Consider the following 21,016-nt stretch of genomic DNA (forward strand, 5'->3'; position numbering starts at 1 on the left):
CGAGTGTGTGGAACAGGATCTGTTGAACTATATTTATGAGTGACGTCCCTTACATACAATTAGTAAGCCTGTGCCACCTGGAGATTCCTCTGTAGTGACATACCCCTACTACTGCGAGCTCTAAAGGAATATTATGAAGGAGAGTATTAATGGTATTCCCTTCCCGCTCCACGCTGCCCATAAATCTTGTATCACTCTCTCTCACCCCAGTATCCCGAGTAAGTGTGAATCAATAATAAAATCAATTACCAAAGTCCCTTGGCTAGTGGAAAACGTATATACTTCACTGCTAATATCTGCCTCTCTCCAATATTACCATAACTTTTCCCTAGCCGTCACAAGTCACTTCCCGCACCCTCCCCTATCCCCTCCTCGTGAGACTCACCCCCTCCCCCGCACGCACCTATATTCACTGCACTCTTAATACACTAGGATTGATTGTGTTGTCGTTACTGTCAGAGAAGCAAGTATCCTGCGAGATACCCATATCCTAGAGAAGGTTTTATATTGCTATGTATTGTGCTGTAATATCTGCTGACTTGTCCTGTGTCTGATTGTGGTAATATACGTGTAAAGGTTGTTGCCTAGAGTTTTTGTGTCCTGCCTCTCTTTATTGCACTAAGCTCCGGTCTCGAAAGAGGACCCCGCTCCACGTTAGGTGTAATAGGAACGAGAAGTCGAGCCTAATTTCATGTAGCATTACACTGGTGGCCAGTGGTGTTGTAGACCCGGGCGTAAAAGAGAGGTAATCAGGAATATTTGACAAAATGGCAACTAAACCGCACGTTCAGTTACCCAAATTTGACCCTGAACAGTATGATATACACACATATCTGGCAATAATTAAACCCTTACTGGATATTGGCTTTGAAAATGACCAACAAAAAATTGCAATCACACTACCACTGTTGGGTAAAGCGGCAGCGAACATAGCACCAAAAATCGTCCCGGAACTCACCTGGCAGAACTTTACAAAGTTCACTGTACAAGCCATCACCCCATCATTAGGGAAAGTGGTGGCACTATCCCAACTGGATAGTCTAAAATTTGACGGAAATCTAAATGATACCCTAACTCTGGCAAGACGCCGAGTCACCACTGCCTACCCGGAGGCAGATGAACAAACCCGGGAACAACTCACGTTTCATACACTCCTCAGGATTCTCCCCGATTATATTAAAGAGCATTTCATAATACACGAACCGACGGGAGACCTGGATAAAGATATCAGTTTAATGAGGCACCTTTTAGCCGTAAATGCCACCCCTCAACGCATCGGCGAAATAAATCAATTCCCTGTTGACCTCATCACCGTCAACCCGTGGGAATTTTCTCCGTGCTACCACGGATGCCCGATCCACGACATCCGTGAGCAGCTAGAAGCTGCCCAGTGCAGCCAAATGACACGAGGGTGCTTACAAACCTCCCCACCATACGCAAATTCCCCTAAGCCTCAGGGGAAGAAAATACAAAAAAGGAAACACAAAAAGAGCCCCCCACTGCCCCCGCATCCCACCGTAATGGCGGGGGCCACCTCACATCTCCCCCAGTCTACGACAGGGGGGAACGTTATCTTTCCTTTTCCTCCCCTCTCACTATCTCTTCTGTTCTACCTTCCCCTATTCCTGCCCCTAGTTCTAACCTTCCCACCCCACACACCACTATACCCCCTCAACACAAAACCGGCCTCCCTCTTCACAGGCCTCCTAGGACCCTTTCCTCATCTTCCCCTAACCTACTTCCTAAAACCACCTCCCCCCATCTACTGCCTTCCACCTACCACCCCGCACCACCCACCACCATCACTTTACCACCGCTCGCTTTCCCCGCCCACATGGTTAACTCATTCACCTTCCCTATCACACCCTCCTCCTCATCCCCATCCACCTTTTTTTCCTTGCTCACCTCCCCTACCCCACCTTCAACCTCACCATCCCCACGGACCACCACCTCGTCCCCAATAACCCCACCAGATGCCTTGCTGCCCACAACACCCCACACCCCACCACCCATCACTCTCTCATGAGCTCAGCCCCCTGCTACCACCTGCACCGCCCCATCCCCGAACATTCAGACAACCCCGTGAGGCCGCATCTCCCCACCACCACCGGCTCCCTCTCCCCCTACACCTCACCCCACCTTTCCTCACCTCCGACGACGCACACCACCTGCCACATCCCACTCCACAGCACCCTGCCAAGCCACCACGGTTCCAGCACCGCACACCGTCCGCCATCACCCCCACACCCGCACCATCCCCTAGCTTTGTACTCACCGCCCACCCCACACCACTAGCACAGAACTCTGCTACCGCCCAAACCACCCCACCACCAAACACCGGGATGGAGCCACAAGATCGCACTCCCTCCTCGCCACCTACCCTCCAAGCCAACTCTCCTGCCACCTCACCACCGCTACTGACCCCACACCCCCAAGCTCCCCCTGCTCCCACACCGCCTATCACTTCCACATACGAGTGCTATGTTTCCTCCTCGCCATCCCCCTCCACCTCCCCTACCACCTCAGCCTCCACCGCCTCCACCACCCCCCGCACCTCACCTGACATCTCACCCGCCACACCTCACTCACCCTCACCCCTTCCCTCCGCCGCCTCACCCTTTCCACCCAAGCCCACATGCCCCGCCCACCCCACCACCCCCACAGGGCAACCCACTACCACCGCCCTCTCCCCTCCACACCTACGCACGCCCACTCCGACGATCTCACCTTCCACCGCGCCCCCAACGCGCACGACAGCCCGTGCTAACCGACCCCGCCCACCCCGCACGCCTACTTCCCCACCCACACCCACCCTCAGAACCACCACCACCACCCCCTCCGGCCGACTCTCATGCCCACCCACCTGATACACCCACACCCCTACACCACCCACCTCTCCACGACTTTGCACCATCAAGCAACATCAGGCCCAAATCTCCTCTACCTGTACTCCCCAGAGACTCAACGCCGCATTACCACGGCACAAAACCCGGCCCTTACCCTCGGTATCCAGCATTCAGCTTCCAATTACACCGACAGCCACACCAAGCAAGATGAGAGTGAAGCGGGCCGTATGGGCGCCTACCCTTGGCAGGAACCACAGACTCCCGGGCCACACCACCTGCTAACCCTCCTCCAGTCTACCACCACCGCCTCCACACTCTTCCTCACCTGCGACCCAGAGCAAGAAGAAAACCCCTACACCGGCGCCTGGAAAACTGTGCTGCAACGCCTCCAGCCCGTGTACACCACCTCCAACACACAAGCATTCCACCTCCAGCCACGAGGACGTGACTTTTTACAGGGGAAGAGTGGTAAAATGCGTGACTTAAAGAACAGTGCCCCCGAAATATACCATAGTGCCCCCGACAATGGGGCAAGCAAAATACAGCTCAGTATGCCCGAGAATGTACCGACACCCCTACACGGACCCCACGGGGTAGCCGCCACCAGTCAGAACCACTCCCGGCAACAGCGACATATGTCAGCCCGGGCCGTGTGCCCCTATGTCACACAGCCACCACGCCGTCGCTGCCGTAGGAGAAAGACACTACCTTCACGGAGTGGGATTGTTGAACCAGCTAGGGGTGGAGTTGTCATAGGCACTCCAGACGGCGCCCCTCCGGTAGAGACGGCCTATTGTTGCTCCCATCCTCGTGAGACGATCTATTGTCGCTCTGAAAGTGCTCCGGTAGAGACGGCCTATTGTCGTTCCCATCCTCGTGAGACGATCTATGGTCGCTCCGACAGTGCTTCGGTAGAGACGGCCTATTGTCACTCCCATCCTCATGAGACGATCTATGGTCGCTCCGACAGTGCTCCAGTAGAGACAGCCTATTGTCGCTCCCCTCTTCATGAGATGACCTATTGTCGCTCAGAGAGTGTCTTGGTAGAGACGGCCTATTGTCGCTCCCTTTCTCGTGAGACAATCTATTGTCGCTCCGAGGGTGTGCAGAAAGAGGTAAGGAGAGAGAAGTCACTACGACAGGAGACTAGAGCCCAGGCTTCCCATCCCAGAGTGACCCAGACAGGCCTCACACCCTCCCCTGGCCTCTGCTCCCTACTTCTGGCTCTAGAGCAGACGCACCTGACGGGCCCCAGTGGAAGTCGCTGCCACAGCCCTCCTCTGTCAGCGCCCCTAGATGCTGGAGACCGCAATCCGCAGTCTCTCTCGGTTCTCCCCAGGACACCCGGGCGCGATCTCCCTACACCCCCACGACGCCGTAAGGCTCTCACTACAGGCCGAGACTTACAACAGAGGTTCCCGGAGCCATTCGGCCCCAGTCCCGAGGGCCACACTCCTGAGCCCAGCCCGGAAGCCACGGGTAGCCCAGGACGCGAGAGGACGCCCTTACGAGTTATCCCGTGCCCTCTTGGCACGCCTCATATTGGCGGTGCCCCTAGCCCGGCAGGATCGCCGACGACATGTTCCCTCCTATCGCCATGATGAATACGTGTGATACTGCAGTACGAGTGATTTAGGTTAAGTGTGATTTCCCCTAGTATAAGTATTGTGCAGTGACTTCATATAGTGAATATCGGGGCGAGTAAGATCACAGTGAGAAACTAAGGACGAGTGTGTGGAACAGGATCTGTTGAACTATATTTATGAGTGACGTCCCTTACATACAATTAGTAAGCCTGTGCCGCCTGGAGATTCCTCTGTAGTGACATACCCCTACTACTGCGAGCTCTAAAGGAATATTATGAAGGAGAGTATTAATGGTATTCCCTTCCCCCTCCACGCTCCCCATAAATCTTGTATATCACTCTCTCTCACCCCAGTATCCCGAGTAAGTGTGAATCAATAATAAAATCAATTACCAAAGTCCCTTGGCTAGTGGAAAACGTATATGTTTCACTGCTAATATCTGCCTCTCTCCAATATTACCATAACTTTTCCCTAGCCGCCACAAGTCACTCCCCGCACCCTCCCCTATCCCCTCCTCGTGAGACTCCCCCCCCCGCACGCGCCTATATTCACTGCACCCTTAATACACTAGGATTGATTGTGTTGTCATTACTGTCAGAGAAGCAAGTATCTTGCGAGATACCCATATCCTAGAGAAGGTTTTATATTCCTATGTATTGTGCTGTAATATCTGCTGACTTGTCCTGTGTCTGACTATGGTAATATACGTGTAAAGGTTGTTGCCTAGAGTTTTTGTGTCCTGCCTCTCTTTATTGCACTAAGCTCCGGTCTCGGAAGAGGACCCCGCTCCACGTTAGGTGAAATAGGAACGAGAAGTCGAGCCTAATTTCACCTAGCATTACAATATATATATATATATATATATATATATATATATATATATATATATATATATATATATATATATATATATATATATTCAGTCTAGATACAGTAGATATATACATCCAATCCAATACTGTATAACTGCTATGTAATTTGCTGAATAAAAAACATCCCTCTCTATACTCTCAAACATTATTTATCTATCTACAATAAAGATGGATAGATAGATAGATACAATACTTTAGAATTGTTATGTAATTTGCTAAATAAAATACATTCCTCTCTATTCTCTCGAACAATCCTGAGGCCGCTGCTGTTCAAGGCATCTCAAAATGCGGAAATGTTTAGTACCACAATTCCCACAAAAGTGTAAAACCCACCACCTTTGTATATCCATCATTACCTCATAGTCCTGTGGATGGCTTACACTCTGTAAATTTTTTCCCAGGTTTCATCCGCGCAACATCTACGAGATAGCACGAAGCTGCCACGTTACATGTAACATGTGGGGGTGGATTTGTCTTCATGGTATGGGGGACCTAACCCACATCCAAGGTCGCTTCACCTCTGCCAGATACATAGTTATCTTAGAGGACTTCTTTCTGCCATCTCTGCATGCAAGAAACTATCCTTTCACTAGCCCAGTTATATTCGTGCATGATAGATGCCCCATACATACCGCTCGTGTTGAGCAGGAATGGTTTGCTGATCACTCCAATCTGCAACTTCTTCAGCTGCCTAGTAAAGGGTGTGACATGAACCCCATAGAAAATATATGGGCCAATCTTATCAACACATGGGAGCCGGCACAGGAGAGGACGTCGGAACAACTCTCACAACACACAAATGAACAGTAGGAACTGTTCCGGGCAAATCCCCCACTGGTCCACAGGCATGTTGCTAACATGTCTGATCGACTTCAGGCTGTCATCAACAACCGTGGAGGCTGGAGTGGGTACTGAATAACCCACATACGCTGAATCAGCTCTGCATGCAGTCAAATGTCATAAATATATAACATTTAAAATGTTGCCCACAAACGTCCATTACTTTATGTTAAATTTGAATTGACTGTACAGTTTTTAATCGATCTGCCTGATAAAGTGGTGTTACAGTTTGTAGTTAAGTAACCTTCCTTGAGTGACCACAGTCACTTATTCCTGACAATATTATAAATAACACCGATAATGAGATCATTCGGACATCATTGTATGATTTAATAAGAGTGTATGCTTTCTGATTTGGCAACATAACAACGACAACTTCATAATAATATCTCAGTATTTACATATAACACTATGTAGCTATTAATGCGTTGACAAATGACAATTCATGATCCACTATCTATATTTTATTACATGTCGAACTTACCACAAATATGACTACTTAATCTCTTTGTTGTTTATGCCTAGTCTTGCTACTACTGCCAGTGCCACATTCACAACTATACCACATTATCCAGCAACATGAGCTACCACACTATCACCCAGTACGGGGATATTGTTTGCTTAAATGTGGGCAATATTCTATAAGTTTTGGCGCCTCCTTGATCCCCAGCCAGTGCATTTCATTTCCTCTCCTATTCTTCCTTTTGCTCTTTTTTTTTTTTTTTTTTCGTGCTTGCTGTTTCTCCTCTCTGTCTCCTTCTCCCTTTAGTGGCAAAATGCAGTCTTCAACCTTTCCCTTACATTCATTTCAGTTTATGCCAACATTCGTCTCCTCCTCCTTCCAGCTCTTCCCCACCCACCATCCTCCTCGCTACCATCTCCCCCTGCTTCCCCTCCTCACTGCTATGTGTCTTAGGTCGACGAGGGTGGGAGAGGGTCGCCACCGAATTTTGTAATAATGCTACTTTGCGGGGAAACTGATAACCCTACGACATATCTTTGGAGAACTGGTAAAGGATATTTGGTTCACGACGATAATTGAACAAAATGCTGCCTCACTTCCGCTACCTGTGTGTCTCACATGCATGAATGCATCATCATTTTGGTATCTATGTAATAATAATGTGGTTTTAATATACTGTATCTATAATGGGTATGACACGTTAATCATTATCAGTATAATACATTTACATGTATAATATTGATTAGGGGAAAGTTAGAACTGCATAGTGACAAATCATCACTGAGTTTGTTTCGCTCGAGCAGACGACTAAACTTTGATGAAGTTCATAGCTGCCACTGTTACCAGATATAACACGAGCATGCTGGTGGAGGAGGTGGCCTGGATTCATTTGCTCGCAACTGTACGTCTCCACCTGAACACCAGACATTGCTTATTGTGCAAATGGTACGTATTGTGCAGTGATATATACTATTGCTTAAGCACATATGGAGAGGCCCTACATTGGTCCCTACTTTACACACTAAGGAAAGTAAAATGCCCACGACCGGACCTTCCGCCCCGCCACCCCCCACACCACCACCGGGCCACCACCACCCCACCACCCGAGGAGGAGATAACGGTCAGGTTAATGACCCGGGACAAGAGGGTCATCCAACCACCACTGACCTGTGCCCCTTCTTCCCGCAACTGCCCCAACACCAGGTGAGCCTAGATCCGCAACAACTTACACGGCGGGTTGACCATCGACAGCAGTGGGGTGGGACTGATCTAATATCAGTCCCTAGTAGTTTTGTGGTGACGACCACAGCTTCACTCCAACAGGGCAGGCGGTCCCTAGGTGAGCCACGAGGTGTTCGCACCTGCTGCCACCGCGAGCCACGAGGAAATACCATCCTCTGCCGCTACTCTGGTGAGCCACAAGGGTCTAGTACCCTCTGCCACAGTGAGCCACGAGGGAGAAATACCCTCTGCCACTACCAGGACAGGAGGTCCTTTAACGAGGGAGAAATACCCTCTATCACAAACAGGGCAGTAGGCCCAATAGTGGACTATACGGACATTGCTTATTGTGCAAGTGAGCCACGAGGTGTTCGCACCTGCTGCCACCGCGAGCCACGAGGAAATACCATCCTCTGCCGCTACTCTGGTGAGCCACGAGGGTCTAGTACCCTCTGCCACAGTGAGCCACGAGGGAGAAATACCCTCTGCCACTACCAGGACAGGAGGTCCTTTAACGAGGGAGAAATACCCTCTATCACAAACAGGGCAGGAGGCCCAATAGTGGACTATACGGGGCCAACACCCCTAGCCACCCCAAGGGTAAGAGCCCCTTGTATAAAGCCACAAGTGGGTCCCAGGACCGATCGACCTGGCGCCACTGCTGTATCGGAGACAAGAAAGAGAGTCGCCTCTGTGCTACCCTCCCTGTGTAAGAGAGAGATCACGGCCTCCGTGTGTCCTCTAAATTCAGCCAACTCCTGCAGGAGTAGCTGGATACCACCCGGGAGAGTTGCCCCGAAAGTGTCACCCGAGCAGAGACCCGGTCCCAGTCGGGACCTACCTCCCACCCCCGGGAAATTCTTGTCTTCCCCAGGTACCAGCAGGAGACGAGGCCGCAGCCCACACCTGATGGCGCGTCCCCTGACAGACCTCCACAGCCCTCGGACCCCCAGGCGAGCCCAGCAGCCTACCAATGCTGACCTTCCCCTGTCGCAGACCCTCCGACGCCAGACACGACTGCTTCACCTGTTTGGCCCCAGTCCTGAGGGCCCACACAACAGGTCGAGGCCCCACATAGACCGGCCTCCCTGCACCACGACGACGGGACCCTGAGAAGGAGGTCTACAACAGGTCGAGACCCCAGGCAAGAGGGTCTCCCTGCAACGCCTCAGTGGATCGGACCCGGGTCGAGTCTCCCCCCAGCGGGTACGGTGATTCCCGCCACGGGTAGAGCCCCCGGAGGTCCCCTTAAAGTGACAGTGATATCGCCCCAGAAAATCGGGCAAGATTAGTGACTTTCCCTCCTACAGTGAGACAGAGACAGTGATACAGTGACAAAGTGAATAAGAGGGATTCCACCTATAAGTGTCCGTGATTACTTTCCCTTGATAAAGACTATAAGTTCTGGGCCCGTGAAACTAGTGTTATTCCCCAGCCCAGACTAGAGGAGTTCCCCCTTATCAGTGCACGCGCGGGCGAGAGTTGCCGCGCCGAGCCCAGCCAGTATATTATAGTGATATGCTCCCCCCGTTCTTTTATAGTAGTAATCCTCCCCTGGCTCATCAAGCCCATACATCTCTATTGTACCAGTGCACCAAGACCTTTTGGACTTTAATGAAAGTTAGTCACATTCACTTATGGACCCTTAACCCATTGTAAAGTATAATTATAGTGTGTGTGAATATCCCGTGTTGTCTTAACGTAACTTTGTATATCTGTATCCCCTGTCCAGAATATCATTCTATGTAATATTGTCACGGTGTTAGAATTAAGGTAATACATGTGTTAAAGGTGGACTGCCTAGTTTTTATGTCCTGTTCCTTTGTTAGTGCTTTACTTCCGGTCCGGAAAGAGGGCCCCGCTCAGTAGCTAGTACGAGGAGTCGGCCTAAAAACACTCAGCATAACAGAAAGCACAAGCAAGCCCTCAATTTTTACATGGTATGCTAAGAGAACATTAAGGGAAAGGGGGTGGTTGGTAGCCCTGCGTGACCAGTTGGTACGTCGGAAGCGCTCCCGTGGGAGTCACCGTGACTATTATCCAGACGATGTCAATCAGCACCAATATAAAATAATTTTCCGTCATTTTTTTTATTTTTTTATATATCAGCACTCATTTGTACTTATACTTTATATACTATTATAATAGTAAACTTTTCAATCAATACTTATGTTGTAAATATGATAGGTAGCGCTGGAGATAGGTCAGGTTAGGTTAGGATAAATTTGGTTAGGTTACCTTAAAACTGGTTAGGTTAGCTTAAAACAAGTTAGGATAAATAAGGCAGGGTTGAATTACGAAAATTTGTTAGGTTTGGGTAAATGAGCACTGATAAAGGGCAATTTCGCTGAAAAATAGCGTTTGTTAGTCTTCGCGCACAGATTAGGATAAGTTTGGTTGGGTTAGCATAAAATTGGTTAGGTTAGTCTCAAATAGATTAGGTAACGTTAGGAGAAATAAAGTTGGGTTGTTACGAAAGTTTAGGTTAGGTTTGTTTAATTAGGCCTGCGAGGGTAATTTCGATCGTTTATGGCGCTCTAAGATGGCATCCATCGGTCTTCATGCACAGCAAGATATTGGCTGTCCATGAACAAACTATCTATCTATTGCCAGACATGAACAAACACCGCTTTTTAAAGCACTTTTTACCATATTTAAAAGAAACGAAAAACACTAACTTGAAAACACAATTCGAGAGTACATGAAGAATTCCATGAATGGCTAAAGCAAGGAAAAAAATGCAAAATAAGGTGGTCCTTTGTCTCCTTAATGCTGCTGAAATATAACAAAAAATGATATAAGAAAATGAAAAACAGTTTGCGGTGCCTGAGATTAAAACGCAATGATGATCCAATGCTGGCACGACGCTTCATAGTTTGGCCTATGAGCGAAGAACAGTAGTTTGGCCAATGAGCGAAGAACAGTACCTTTCTCGTTACATATATTAATGTATATTATTACCTTTAGCATTGACTGAACGTTCTATATTCAGTTAAATCACATGAGTAACGTATAAAAGTGGTTTACACATTTCAGATTTAGGATCTCGCCTACTGTCAACTACTCTTAAAAAAATAAAAATGACTGCGTGTCTCCGCCAGGGCAGAGACGGGCCCGGGTTTGACCTACTACTCGGTAAGGTACAGCCCGCGTGTTTTAATAACCGACGGTTCAGTTCCCGTGTATGTTTGCATTGTACTTTTAGCAAGTTAAAATATTTTTTACATAAACTATTTACATTATGCGTTCTGGAGGTACAGAGTTACTTTGTTACGAATAATTAAATGTAGGGTTTGCGAAAGCCAAGCATTCCTGTAATGCTGTGTTTTTAAGGCGACTTCTCGTCGTAAAAACACGAGCACTGGAACGGGGTCCTTTTACTAGACCGGATGTAATGCACTAACAAAGGAACAGGGCATAAAAAGAGACAGTATACCGTATCACATCTATTGCTTAAGTCCTACTCATTACAGTGTACATACAATGATATTTAGTACATAGGAGAACAGAGATACAAGATTACACTCCACTGCACAAAATGATCACATATATATTAACATTGTGGCACAGAGAAGTCATGGATATTCTTCATTGTCACTTGGATGGAACATTACATCACTGGGGTTGTTAGTTTGAATTAATTATTATGTCACTTCAAGATAATAATAAACTGGGGCGGTTCACTTTGGATCACTGAGATTGGGGTCTGTTTCGGGGATATTAACTATAATAGAGGTAGGGTGCGGATGCGACACTCGACACTGTCACCAGGTCGCGGCTCACTCGCGCACCAACCTCTTGTTTCACAGAAAACTCCCTAGTTCCTTGATGCAGGGGGGACTGAGTTATTTACCACTTTACACTTCTTACCCTGATTGCACGAGTTTGTTATGCCACTATTTAATATATCTTCTACATAAACACTGTCACTGTACTCTGGATCACTGTCACTGTCTTACCCTTGTTTCCTGGGTTATCAAATCACTGGTACTTACTGTCAGGGAGGCTCCCCTGTCTGGGGCCTCGACCTGAGGGGCGGCTCCTTTCTTAGGGCCGCGCTGGTGGGATGCAGGGAGGCCCTGTGGTCTGGGGGCCTCGACCTGATCGGGGGCCCTCGGTGTAATGCTGGGTTGAATTAGGCTCGACTTCTCGTACCTATTTCACCCAACGTGGAGCGGGGTCCTCTTTCGAGACCGGAGCTAGTGCAATAAAGAGAGGTAGGACATAAAAACCTTCGGCAACACCATACACGTATATTACTATAGTCAGACACAGGACACTTCAGCAGACATTACATCACAATATAGAGCAATACAAAAACCTTATCTAAAATATTGTGTATCTCGCAGGATACTAGCTTTCTAGATACTAATGACAATACAACAAATCTTAGTACTAGGAGTGCAGTAATTACAGGTGCGCGCGGACCGCGTGAGGAGGGAGGGGGGGGGTCTGTGATCCATCAGGAGGAGGTAGGGGAGACACGGAGAGTGACTTAAAACGGCGAGGAGACAGTTATGGTAATATTGAAGGATGCCCGATTTTAGCAAGGGAGTTTAGGTGTTTTCTGTTGGCAAAGATTCTTTGACAAATAACTCTGATTCTTACTTTGGCTTTAAGAGCGGGAGCGAGGAATGGAGAGAGTTTTTAGGAATAGCGTGCGGAGGAGGGGAATATCGTTAATACTCGCCTTCCTTGATATTTTGGTGGAAATAGGTTTCTGTAGGCACAAACTTATTCATTACACATCTCCTAGGTATGATATGTAGACTCTCGCTTCACAACGCGTAACAAAGTCGGAATACTCGTAAATACTATTCCACCATATTACTTAGAGACTAGCCAATAGAACTCCAATAATATTTTAGTCTTTCTTCGGGTTCTAGAGATATGTCTTTAGAAAGGTTCGGGGTGACACTCGCACGTATTTTCACTTTAGGTCTCAACCCACATTCTCGTCCTTCAACTGGATATTGTGTTCGGATTTACCCCAATGGAGATTACATAAAGTTACTGCACAATACTTATTCTAAGAGAAAGGGAGTCACACTTAACCTACTTCACGATTGTTACAGGGTCACTCGTATTTCCTCATGGAGAGAAACAAGGACACGTCATCGGCGATCCGGTCGGACTGAGGGCGTCGTCAGGGCGGGGCGAGCCGAGAGGACACGGGGCGACTCGCGAGGGCGTCCTCTCGCGTCCGGGGGTTTCCGGACTGGGCTCCGGCGTAAGGCCCGTAGGACTGGGGCCGAAGAGGTCTAGGAACCTCTGGGTCAGGTCCCGGCGTCGCGGGGGCGTGGTGAGGTCTCGCCCGCGTGTCCTAAGGCGGGCCGGAAGAGGCGACAGACTGCGGTCTCCCACGACCAGGGGCGCCGTCAGGGGAGGGCTGCGGCAGCGGCTGTCACGGGGGCCCGACAGGTGTGTCTGCTCGAAGGCCACGCGTAGGGAACAGAGGCCGGGGGAAACAGGGAGGTCTCTCCGAGATATTCTGGAGCGAGACCCCTGGAGTCCAACCTTCGGTTGTGGAGACGTCCCTCTCCTCACTACACCCTGGGAGCGACCATCGATCGTCTCCACCTGGACATTGGGGGAGCGACCATTGATCGTCTCTACCCGAATATTGTGGGACCGACCATTGATCGTCTCTACCGGAGTGCTGAGGGAGCGACCGTTGATCGTCTCTACCTGAGCTTTGGGAGAGCGACCATTGATCGTCTCTACCTGGATTTTGGGGGAGCGACCATTGATCGTCTCTACCTGGATTTTAGGGGAGCGACCATTGATCGTCTCTACCGGGGGGCCAAGGGAGCGACCATTGATCGTCTCTACCTGGGCTTTGGGGGAGCGACCGTTGATCGTCTCTACCCGAGTTTTGGGGGAGCGACCATTGATCGTCTCGACCTGGATTTTGGGGGAGCGACCATTGATCGTCTCTACCCGGATTTTGGGGGAGCGACCATCGATCGTCTCTACCCGAGCACTGTGGGAGCGACCGTTGATCGTCTCAACCGGAGGGCCAAGGGAGCGACCATTGATCGTCTCTACCTGGGTGTTATGGGAGCGACCATTGATCGTCTCTACCGGAGTTTTATGGGAGCGACCATAGATCGTCTCTACCGGGGTTTTATGGGAGCGACCATAGATCGTCTCTACTGGGGTTTTATGGGAGCGACCATAGATCGTCTCTACCTGTTCACTGTGGGAGCAACCATAGATCGTCTCTACCTGAGGGGCGCTGCCTGGAGTATTGTTTCTGACTCCACCCCTAGCTAACTCGGTGATTCTGCCATGCGAAGGTAGTGTCTTTCGCCTACGGTGGCGGCGGCGTGGTGGTTGAATGTCACAGGGGCGCACGGCCCGGGCTGACATGCGTCGTTGTTGCCCGGAATGATGGTGGCTAGTGGCGGCTACCCAGTGGGGTCCGAGTGGGGGTGTCGGCATTCTTGTGGGTGAACTCCGTTGTTTCTGGTTTGCCTCGTTGTCGGGGATACTATGGTATTCTCCAGAATATTCCGGAGTACCGTATGTGTGTCTGTTAAAGCCACGCATTTCACCACCATGTTCTTGAAAAAAGTCACGTCCCTGTGGCTGGAAGTGGAACGCTAGAGTGTTGGAGGTGGTGTAAACGGGTTGGAGGTGTCGGAGTGTGTTCTGCCAGGCGACAGTGTAGGAATTTTCCTCCTGTGCTTGGTCATAGGTGAGGAAGAGGGCTGAGGGGGCGGTGGTCGACTGGAGGATATTTAACGGGTGGTGTGGCCCGCGGAGTCGGTGGTTCTTGGTAAGGGTAGGGGCCCATACGGCCCGCTTAATTCTCATGTTGCTTGGTGTGGCTGTCGGTGTGGTTGGAGGTTGAATGCTGGATAGAGTGGGTGAAGGCCGGGTTTTGTGTCGCGGTAATGCGGCGTTGAGTCTCTGGGGAGTACAGGTAGGAGGGATTTGGGCCTGATGTAGCTTGACGATGTGTGTGTATCGGGTGGGTGGGCATAAGAGTCGGCCGGAGGGGGTGGTGGTGGTGGTTCTGAGGGTGGGTGTGGGTGGGAAAGCAGGCGTGCGGGGTGAGTGGGGTCGGTTAGCGCGGGCCGTCACGCGCGTTGGGGACGCGGAAGAAGGTGAGAACGTCGGAGTGGGCGTGCGTAGGTGTGGAGGGGAGAGGGCGGTGGTAGTGGGTTGTCCTGCGGGGGTGGCGGGGTGGGCGGGGCACGTGGGCTTGGGTGGAAAGGGTGAGGCGGCGGAGGGAAGGGGTGAGGGTGAGCGAGGCGTGGCGGGTGAGATGTCAGGTGTGGTGCAGGTGGTGGAGGCGGTGGAGGCTGAGGTGGTAGGGGAGGTGGAGGGGGATGGCGAGGAGGAACCATCGCACTCGTATGTGGAAGTGACAGGCGGTGCGGGAGCAGGGGGGGGTTGGGGTTGTGAGGTCGGTAGTGGTGGTGAGGTGGCAGCGGAGTTGGCTTGGAGGGTAGGTGGCGAGGAGGGAGTGCGATCTTGTGGTGCCATCCCGGTGTTTGGTGGTGGAGTGGTCTGGGCGGTAGCAGGGCTCTGTGCTAGTGGTGTGGGGTGGGCGGTGGGTACGAAGCTAGGGGGTAGAACAGAAGAGATAGTGAGAGGGGGGGAAAAGGAAAGATAACGTTCTCCCCTGTCGTAGACTGGGGGAGAGGTGAGGTGGCCCCCGCCATTACGGTGGGATGCGGGGGCAGGGGGGCGCTTTTTGTTTTTCCCTTTTTGTTTTTTCTTCCCCTGGGGCTTAGGGGAATTTGCGCATGGTGGGGAGGTTTGTAAGCGCCCTCGTGTCATTTGGCTGCACTGGGCAGCTTCTAGCTGCTCACGGATGTCGTGGATCGGACATCCATGGTAGCACGGAGAAAATTCCCACGGGTTGATGGTGATGAGGTCAACGGGGAATTGATTTATTTCGCCGATGCGTTGAGGGGTGGCATGGACGGCTAAAAGGCGCCTCATTAAACTGATATCTCTATCCATGTCTCCTGTTGGATCATGGATAGTGAAGTGTTGTCTTACAACACTTGGGAGTACTCTGGGCAGAGTATTAAATGTATGTTGATCCCGGGTTTCTTCATCTGCCTCCGGGTAGGCTGCAGTAACCAGGCGTCTTGCCTGTAACAGGGTATTATCTAAATCCCCGTCATAAGTAAAACTATCCAATCTGGATAGAGCCACCACTTTCCCTAGTGATGGGGTGATGGTTTGGACAGCGAACTTGGTAAAGTTCTGCCAGGTGAGTTCTGGGACAATTTTCGGCGCAATATTCGCTGCGGCTTTACCCAGTAGTGGTAGTGTGACTGCAATTTTTTGTTGGTCATTGTCGAAGCCAATATCTAGTAAGGGTTTAACTATTGCAAGATATGTGTGTATGTCATACTGGTCAGGGTCAAACTTGGGTAACTGAACGTGCGGTTTAGTTGCCATTTTTCCAAATATTTCCTGTTTACCTCTCTTCTACGCTCGGATCTAGAACCACCGCTGGCCGCCAGTGTAATGCTGGATTGAATTAGGCTCGACTTCTCGTACCTATTTCACCCAACGTGGAGCGGGGTCCTCTTTCGAGACCGGAGCTAGTGCAATAAAGAGAGGTAGGACATAAAAACCTTCGGCAACACCATACACGTATATTACTATAGTCAGACACAGGACACTTCAGCAGACATTACATCACAATATAGAGCAATACAAAAACCTTATCTAAAATATTGTGTATCTCGCAGGATACTAGCTTTCTAGATACTAATGACAATACAACAAATCTTAGTACTAGGAGTGCAGTAATTACAGGTGCGCGCGGAGCGCGTGAGGAGGGAGGGGGGGGGTTTGTGATCCACCAGGAGGAGGTAGGGGAGACACGGAGAGTGACTTAAAACGGCGAGGAGACAGTTATGGTAATATTGAAGGATGCCCGATATTAGCAAGGGAGTTTAGGTGTTTTCTGTTGGCGAAGATTCTTTGACAAATAACTCTGATTCTTACTTTGGCTTTAAGAGCGGGAGCGAGGAATGGAGAGAGTTTTTAGGAATAGCGTGCGGAGGAGGGGAATATCGTTAATACTCGCCTTCCTTGATATTTTGGTGGAAATAGGTTTCTGTAGGCACAAACTTATTCATTACACATCTCCTAGGTATGATATGTAGACTCTCGCTTCACAACGCGTAACAAAGTCGGAATACTCGTAAATACTATTCCTCCATATTATTTAGAGACTAGCCAATAGAACTCCAATAATATTTTAGTCTTTCTTCGGGTTCTAGAGATATGTCTTTAGAAAGGTTCGGGGTGACACTCGCACGTATTTTCACTTTAGGTCTCAACCCACATTCTCGTCCTTCAACTGGATATTGTGTTCGGATTTACCCCAATGGAGATTACATAAAGTTACTGCACAATACTTATTCTAAGAGAAAGGGAGTCACACTTAACCTACTTCACGATTGTTACAGGGTCACTCGTATTTCCTCATGGAGAGAAACAAGGACACGTCATCGGCGATCCGGTCGGACTGAGGGCGTCGTCAGGGCGGGGCGAGCCGAGAGGACACGGGGCGACTCGCGAGGGCGTCCTCTCGCGTCCGGGGGTTTCCGGACTGGGCTCCGGCGTAAGGCCCGTAGGACTGGGGCCGAAGAGGTCTAGGAACCTCTGGGTCAGGTCCCGGCGTCGCGGGGGCGTGGTGAGGTCTCGCCCGCGTGTCCTAAGGCGGGCCGGAAGAGGCGACGACTGCGGTCTCACACGACTAGGGGCGCCGTCAGGGGAGGGCTGCGGCAGCGGCTGTCACGGGGGCCCGACAGGTGTGTCTGCTCGAAGGCCACGCGTAGGGAACAGAGGCCGGGGGAAACAGGGAGGTCTCTCCGAGATATTCTGGAGCGAGACCCCTGGAGTCCAACCTTCGGTTGTGGAGACGTCCCTCTCCTCACTACACCCTGGGAGCGACCATCGATCGTCTCCACCTGGACATTGGGGGAGCGACCATTGATCGTCTCTACCCGAATATTGTGGGAGCGACCATTGATCGTCTCTACCGGAGTGCTGAGGGAGCGACCGTTGATCGTCTCTACCTGAGCTTTGGGAGAGTGACCATTGATCGTCTCTACCTGGATTTTGGGGGAGCGACCATTGATCGTCTCTACCTGGATTTTAGGGGAGCGACCATTGATTGTCTCTACCGGGAGGCCAAGGGAGCGACCATTGATCGTCTCTACCTGGGCTTTGGGGGAGCGACCGTTGATCGTCTCTACCCGAGTTTTGGGGGAGCGACCATTGATCGTCTCGACCAGAGGGCTAAGGGAGCGACCATTGATCGTCTCTACCTGAGCTTTGGGGGAGCAACCATTGATCGTCTCTACCTGGATTTTGGGGGAGCGACCATTGATCGTCTCTACCCGGATTTTGGGGGAGCGACCATTGATCGTCTCTACCCGAGCACTGTGGGAGCGACCATTGATTGTCTCAACCGGAGGGCCAAGGGAGCGACCATTGATCATCTCTACCTGGGTGTTATGCGAGCGACCATTGATCGTCTCTACCGGAGTTTTATGGGAGCGACCATAGATCGTCTCTACCGGGGTTTTATGGGAGTGACCATAGATCGTCTCTACCGGGGTTTTATAGGAGTGACCATAGATCGTCTCTACCTGTTCACTGTGGGAGCGACCATAGATTGTCTCTACCTGAGGGGCGCTGCCTGGAGTATTGTTTCTGACTCCACCCCTAGCTAACTCGGTGATTCCGCCACGCGAAGGTAGTGTCTTTCGCCTACGGTGGCGGCAGCGTGGTGGTTGAATGTCACAGGGGCACACGGCCCGGGCTGACATGCATCGTTGTTGCCCGGAATGATGGTGGCTAGTGGCGGCTACCCCGTGGGGTCCGAGTGGGGGTGTCGGCATTCTCGTGGGCGAACTCCATTGTTTCTGGTTCGCCTCGTTGTCGGGGATATTATGGTATTCTCCGGAATATTTCGGAGTACCGTATGTGTGTCTGTTAAAGCCACGCATTTCACTCGGGACTAGGGCCGAACAGCCGGAGTAGTCGGGCCTGCTTCCTCTGCCTCCGAGGAGTGAGGGAGCCTGGATCTCTGTCGTTGTAGACTGCGGTGGTGGGCCTGGGCGTCCTGGGACTGTGGGTGCTCAGGGGGAGAGGCGCCATCAGGGCTGGGCTGCAGCAGCGTCTCCTGCAGGGCTCCGGCATGGCCAAAGAACTCCCGGGTGTGGACGGTAAGTCCGTTATCGGGCCTTGCCACCACTCTAGTGTCTCCTCCGGGCCTATAAGCCTGGATGGCAACGAAGGGCTCCCCGAAGGGAAAGAGGCTAAAGGGAGACTCACGCTCTTCGTGGTTCCCTGAGTGTGTCTATAGGTCTGAGTCGGGGCTCTACTTCCCCTATTGTGCACCTTGGCTGTAGCTGTGAACTTTCCCGGCGTACGGGGGACACCTATAGGGTGATCGAGGTCGCCCTTTCGCCGTGGCAAAGTACCGCCGGGGTGGTGTTCTTCCCGCAGTAGGAGACAAGCCGGAGTGAGGGGCTCAGGAGCTGCACTCTCTCCAATACAGACAGATCCTACTGTCAGGGAATTCTCCACCCTGGTACGTGCCCCGGCCGAAGCCGAGTGTCTGCCCGTATGGAAAGCAACTAATGGGTGAACTGGTTCGCCCGTCCGTTGCGGCAAGATACCGACCCCGGGATGCCGCTTCCGTAATTGGGTAGCACTACCCGTACGGTAGCAGGGTCTCTCTACCCTGGACCATATTCTGGCCGTAGCCAAAGAGCAATTGGAGAGGGATGCACACAGGCAACTCTCTCTCCTCAGCATGTTAAGGCCGGAGCCTGGGGTCACCTCCCCCTTTACACACTCTGTCAGGCCGTAGCCTGTGTCTATCTCTCTTTCTCTCTTTAGGCCGTAGCCTTGGGCCTCTTGCCCTTGGGCCTCCTGCCCTAGAGGGTGTAACAAGACCGTCAATACGGTTTTACCTGGGACTGACCTCTTTTCAGTCCCACCCCTGGTCTGACGATCACTACCCCGCCCGCACAGTAGTTCGGTTTCCCTGAACGCCTGGGGTTGGGGCATTTGCGGGGAATAGGGGCTCAGGGCCGGGATGCCCCGATGACCCTCTTGCCCGGGGTCACTAACCTCACCGGTATGTCCTCCCGGGGTGGTGCTGGGGTGGTGGTGTGGGGGGTGGTGAGGTGGGAGGTCCTGCGGCGGGCACGGCGGGCATTTTAATTCCTTCCCTTAAAAAAATGTTGAAACAACCCTACATATTGAGGGAAGTCTTTCCCTACTTAAACTTTTAGCATACCGTTTTGATATAGGGCCCTTAGGAAAGGCCCTACATTAGCTTTAAGCATACGGCCGTTACTCCTCGAAGTGGTGACCACAAACAACTTTATACTGTATGTCTGTGGCCAGATGCTTTAATCCTCAAGGTGGTGACCACAGACAGCTTTACTCTATACTGTATGTCTATGGCCAGATGCCTTACTCCTCGAGATGGTGACCACAAACCATCCATCCCTCCATCATCCAATCCAGTTTTGCCCCATGAGGAATATAGAAGCCGGGGGCTGGGCAAATTGGTCCTGACATTTAAGATGAGAGTGACCAGCCTTACTCATCCCTGAGTGGCATTATATGAGCAATAAACCCCTACCACGCCGTGGATATAAACCTACACATGCTCAATCTGACTGGAGCACCTTAATAGGGTATTTTCGATTGACGTCACAAACATTTGTGACGTCATCATCCTGGTGCATTGTAGGTTAGCGCGCGGAAGTGTGAGACCAGCCAGGCTCCTGTGTATTTGTTTTGGTTTGGTACGGTGGTGAATATTTTCAGATTCTGGGGACTTATACGTGGTGTGTGTACTTGTCTCGTAACGAATAACAATGCCACACTTTTGCTGCATTGTCGGCTGTGGAAATAAGTCCAATAAACACCCCAGTCTCTCCTTTTATGGTATACCGAAGATCCCAAGTCGGGGAGAAGCACGAAAGAAATTAACTGCAGAAAGGAGAAAATTATGGTTAGCAAGGATTGCTCGTGCCAAGACCTCAAACCCTGACATCTGGAAGGTCTGCGGGAAGCACTTTATAACAGGTAATTAAATCTTTATACATAGTATGATCCATGAGTGAAGAAAGTAACCATCCATCCATCCATCCATTGCCAGACGCCATGTATCCCAAACGG

Source organism: Coenobita brevimanus, chromosome 105, assembly GCF_032717465.1.
Source record: "Coenobita brevimanus isolate Jiangsu-jjx chromosome 105, ASM3271746v2, whole genome shotgun sequence".
Classification (NCBI taxonomy): Eukaryota; Metazoa; Arthropoda; class Malacostraca; order Decapoda; family Coenobitidae; genus Coenobita; species Coenobita brevimanus.